A 5,328-nucleotide genomic window follows, 5' to 3' on the forward strand; every position below is an offset into this window, starting at 1 on the left:
CTGGTTTATTGTTATAACTGGTTTATAATTATAACTGGTTTAATTTAACTGGCTTGTTATAACTTGTTTATTAATGGTGTCTGGTTTATTGTTATAACTGGTTTATTAATGGCATCTGGTTTATTAATGGTGGTAACCGTGCTGCCATGGCACAAAATAATGGGACTGCCTTTCCTCTCAACCATCCAACTCTTAGATAGAGCTCAGCTTTTCTCGTGACAAAAAGCCAAACCCTAAACTCAGAGTGAGACAGCAGACAGTCGGGCTAGCTTAGGTCCAAGACACAGGCAGACGGTAGCCCGCATCCCCTCACTAAAAAAAAAAACCCCGCACCAGGGAATAAAAGAAAAGAGCTTGGAAGGGGTTACCACAAGTAACCTAACATCCTAACCTAATATATAATTATAAATAATATTGTTAGACTCTAGATGAAGAGTCTGCCAACATATTTTCTTTGCCGGCAATATGTACAATTCTCAGAAAGTAGGGTTGCAGTCTCAGCGTCCATCTCATGAGCCTTGTGTTGTGGTTCTTCATGGTTTGGAGATATACTAGAGGATTGTGATCACTGTAGACAGTGACCACTTGCGAAGTTTGTCCCAAGTATACATCAAAGTGCTCCAAAGTCAGTACCAGCGCAAGGGCTTCTTTTTCAATGGTAGAGTAAGCCCTCTGATGCTGCTGGAACTTGACCGAGAAGTAGGCTACAGGCTGCAACTCCTCGTCCTCGTTTTGCAATAGTACTGCCCCAACCCCAGACTCACAAGCATCAACCTGTAATGAGAAAGGTTTGGAGAAGTCTGGAGACAAAAGAATGGGTGCAGTACACAATAATCTTTTTGCTTTGTCAAATGCATCCTGAGCAACTGAAGTCCAAATAAAGGGAACTTTGTGACTGGTAAGAGAGGCCACAATATCTGAAAAATTCTTACAGAATCTTCTGTAAAATCCTATCATGCCTAGGAAATGTTGAAGAGATTTCCTATCATGTGGAACTGGATAATCTTTAATGGCAAGAACTTTAGCAAGTTTAGGAGCAACTTTACCACTATTTACTTCATGGCCTAGAAAAGTAACAGTGGCCTAGCCAAAGGAAGACTTAGATAAACTAACAGTTAAATGGGAACTCTGAAAGGTCTCAAAAAGAGCCTTAAGTCTAAATAGGTGTTGATCCCAAGTATCAGACACCACAACAATATCATCCAGGTACGCTGCCGTGCCTTCAAGTCCTTTAATAGCCTAATGGATAAGTTTCTGGAATGAAGAGGGGGAGTTTTTCATTCCAAAGGGGGTAACTGTATATTGATAATGACCTCCTGGAATTACAAAGGCAGAGATTTCCTTCACCTTATCCGTCAAAGGTACCTGATAGTAACCTTTAAGGAGATCTAACTTGGACACAAAAGTAGCCTTACCCACAAAGTCGATTACATCATCCAGACGAGGAAGAGGGTAAGCATCTGTGATTGTGACCTCATTCACCTTACAGTAGTCTGTACACATACGAAACCCTCCATCAGCTTTTTTAACAAGGATGCACGGTGAAGCCCATGGACTAGATGATTCCTCCACTAACCCATGCTCTAATAGAAATTCTGCTTCCTGCTGAAGTAGCCTCTGCTTTTCAGGATTAGCTCTGTAGGGGGAGAGTTTAATAGGTTTAGAGTTTCCCACGTCTACATCATGATAACCTAACGTACATTTTTTCGGCACATCCGAAAAAATATCAGGGTATGACTGTAGAAGCACAGTTAAACGTGTTGCTTGAGTTTCAGATAGCCCCACCATTAAAGGGCTAGGGTCCTTGAGGAGGAGACAGAGTTTGGAAGTTTAACATTAATTTCAGAAATAGAGTGCAAAGAGTCAGAGTTGTCCTCAGAGGAAGAGGACAGAGTCATTACTGGAACTTTATCTGGTGTATGAAAAGATTTTAATTGATTAATGTGGTAAGTTTTAGTTTTTGAGGTCTTATCAAGGGGAGCTACCACATAATTTACATCAGATAATTTACTTACAATTTGCATAGGTCCCGTAAATCTAGCTTTCAAGGTGTGGCCAGGTATAGGTTCCTGCACCAACACCTTGTCTCCTGGATGGAAGGGGTGGAATTGTGCATTTCTGTCATAACTCTGTTTCATCTTATTTTGAGCTGCCTTTAGGTTAGCCTTGGCTAACTGACATGCCACCTGCAACCTTGAAGAAGGGTTGTAGAATGTTGAGCTAACGTCTTCTCCCATCCATCCTTCTTTGAGCACCCGAAGAGGACCTTGTACTTTGTGCCCAAAGACCAGCTCAAACAGACTATACCCGGTAGACTCTTGCACCGTTTCTCGTACTGGGAACAGCAACAAAAGTAGTGATTCATCCCAGTCTGTAGGAAAATGCACGCAAAAAGTTATCATGGTTTTTAACGTCTGATGGAATCTTTCCAAGGCGCCTTGGGACTGAGGATGATAGGCAGTGGATAAGTTGTGGATTATCCCTAACCTAGTTAATGCTTCCCTAAATGCTTTGGCAGTGAAGTATTAATATTAATATTTAGTATTAATACTGCACATGGGAATTGCTTCAGGGTATCTAGTTACTCTATCCATAATGGTAAATAAATACTGATTTCCCGACTTTGACCTAGGTAGTGGACCTACACAATCTATAATTAAATCTGCCAAAGGTTCTCCATCAGCAGGTATAGGTTGGAGAGGTGCAGGTTTAATGGAATGTCCAGGTTTCCCTACTCACTGACATTCTCGGCAACACCGGATGGTATTCTTCACATCCTGCTTTAATTTTGACCAATAAAATTCTTTTGTAATTCTATATAATGTTTTAGTAATTCCTAAGTGACCTCCTAATGAAGTATTATGAGCAATATTCAATATTTGAGGTCTAAACTTTGTTGGAACTACTAACCTGTCTGACAATTGCCGGCCCTCTATCTCCTTACCAGTCTCAGTGCAGATCAAATAGTCGTTTTTAAGTTTATACTTGACCGGATGATCCAAAGAGGATTTACCCATGGCTGCCTGAAAAGCGAAATTTAAAGAAGGGTCCTTTTGTTGTTTCTCCCGGAAGGACAGTTCCTCGGGCATGGAAATAGAGATATCTGGAATAGGAAGGCTTGATCTGGGTCTGTTCACTTGATCTACGAGGCCCCGGCCGGTTTTCCTCGCAAAACAACGTGGCTATTCCGAGATCGGAGCCGTCCAAGGATAGGTCAACATTCTCGCCAGACTTCCCTTGGGATGTTGCCCGAGTTATGGCCAACACCGGAGAAGAATTAATCATTATGGGTTCAGGACATACAATAGCCGTGGTAATGTTATTACCCAGTAATAACATGGCATCTTTCATGGGGAATCCTTCGGATACACCCACAGTCAAGTACCCAGTGTAATATTTGCACTGTACATAAATTTTATGCAAAGGGACAGAATATATAGCTCCTCCAAATGCTTCCAGCAAAACAGAGGAATTTAAGAAGGTATTCTTTGAAAGGGGTAATATTCCTTCTCTTATAAATGAGCAATACGCTTCAGTATCTCTAAAGGAGACTTCAGTTGTTTTGGAGTTTTCCTGAAGGGAAATAAGACTCTTACAGTAATAAGGGGCCATCCCTTTTTCTACTTCTCTCGGGGACATGTTACTAGGGATATTAGAGATTTTCCCAATAGGTTGGGGTTTATGGGGGCAGTTGGGACGGATGTGACCTACTTTATTACATAGGTAGCAGACGACAGGTTTGCCTTTAACTCCCTGCTGACGTTGCAACTGGTGCCACTCTGGCTGGTGTCTTTCTGGATACTGTTGTCGAGTTGCACCATGTTGAGTAGTTTGTCTCTCACCAGGTGGACCGTAAGTTGAAAAGCGTGGCTCACCAGGAGACTTAGTTGGCTGACGTAGACGTTCTCCCTCCGGCTTGCACTTCATCCTCCAAGGTTGACGATCTCTTCTCATGCCAGGTTGTTGAAAAGAGAGATGAGACCGCTCGGACAAGGAGCGGTTAATTTCAAAGGTATCAGCCAGCCTGGCTGCCTCCAAAGCAGTGGTTAAGTCATGATCCTGCAGAAAGACTCGAACCTCTGGTCCCACAGACTCCAGCAGGGTGTCAATCAGAATAAGCTGCACAAGATCATCGAAGGTAGCAACACCACTTGCTTTATACCAGCTGGTAAAAGCTTTGGTCTGCTGTCGCACAAAATCAACCAGGGATTGACCAAGCTGTCGTCTGCCTAATTTAAACTGTTTCTGATACTTAGTTGGGATACAAGTACAGTGGACCCCCGGTTAACGATATTTTTTCATTCCAGAAGTATGTTCAGGTGCCAGTACTGACCGAATTTGTTCCCATAAGGAATATTGTGAAGTAGATTAGTCCATTTCAGACCCCCAAACATACACGTACAAATGCATTTACATAAACACACTTACATAATTGGTCACATAGGGAGGTGATCGTTAAGCGGGGGTCCACTGTATATGCTCCCAACACTGGTCTTCACTACTTTATAATCGGAAAAATCAGTGTCATTTAACACTGACGTAAATTCCTGTGCCTTACCAAACAATGCTGTGTGAACCAACGATGCCCAATGCTGTTCCGGCCACCTCAAGGCTCGAGCCTGATTTTCGAAGCTTTCGAAAAATTTTTCTGGTTCAGCCTCATTGAAGTGGGAAACAAGCTGTACTGCTTTCTGTAAACTAAAATCATTTACAAGATGCGAAAACTGCCTTCTTTCTTTTTCCCTATCAAATTCTTCTTTTGCAAATGCTCTCTGTTCCCTAGTCTGCTCAAGATTGATTTTTGCCAGTTCAAGTGCCAACGCCGCTGATTCACCTTGAGACAACCCTGCTGCACTAGACTGATGATTTTGCTCCGTTGATATATCATCATCCTCCTGCGAAAACATAGGAGTTTTGTAAATATAATTATTTAGTGCAGGTACATGTAAATATAATTAATTAGTGCAGGTACATGTAAATATAATTATTTAGTGCAGGTACATGTAAATATAATTATTCAGTGCAGGTACATGTAAATATAATTATTTAGTGCAGGTGCATGTAAATATAATTATTTAGTGCAGGTACATGTAAATATAATTATTTAGTGCAGGTACATGTAAATATAATTAATTAGTGCAGGTACATGTAAATATAATTATTTAGTGCAGGTACATGTAAATATAATTATTTAGTGCAGGTGCATGTAAATATAATTATTTAGTGCAGGTACATGTAAATATAATTATTTAGTGCAGGTACATGTAAATATAATTATTTAGTGCAGGTACATGTAAATATAATTATTTAGTGCAGGTACATGTAAAT

At 40.9% G+C, this 5,328-nt stretch overlaps 1 long non-coding RNA gene across 2 annotated transcripts; it reads right to left on the reverse strand.

Annotated features, from left to right (window-relative positions):
- Positions 1-535: 535 nt before the first annotated feature.
- On the reverse strand, positions 536-4,681 carry LOC128688426 (uncharacterized). Of its 2 annotated transcripts, XR_011393775.1 has the most exons (4): positions 4,559-4,681; positions 2,016-2,335; positions 1,416-1,636; positions 536-774 (listed from the first exon to the last, which is right to left on the reverse strand). It is a non-coding gene; the product is annotated as an uncharacterized lncRNA (long non-coding RNA). The 2 variants fall into 2 exon arrangements; XR_008407006.2 differs by lacking the exon at positions 4,559-4,681 and having other exon boundaries at positions 2,016-2,763.
- Between the last annotated feature and the right edge of the window lie 647 nt (positions 4,682-5,328).

This window comes from Cherax quadricarinatus, chromosome 64 (assembly GCF_038502225.1).
Source record: "Cherax quadricarinatus isolate ZL_2023a chromosome 64, ASM3850222v1, whole genome shotgun sequence".
Lineage (NCBI taxonomy): Eukaryota > Metazoa > Arthropoda > Malacostraca > Decapoda > Parastacidae > Cherax > Cherax quadricarinatus.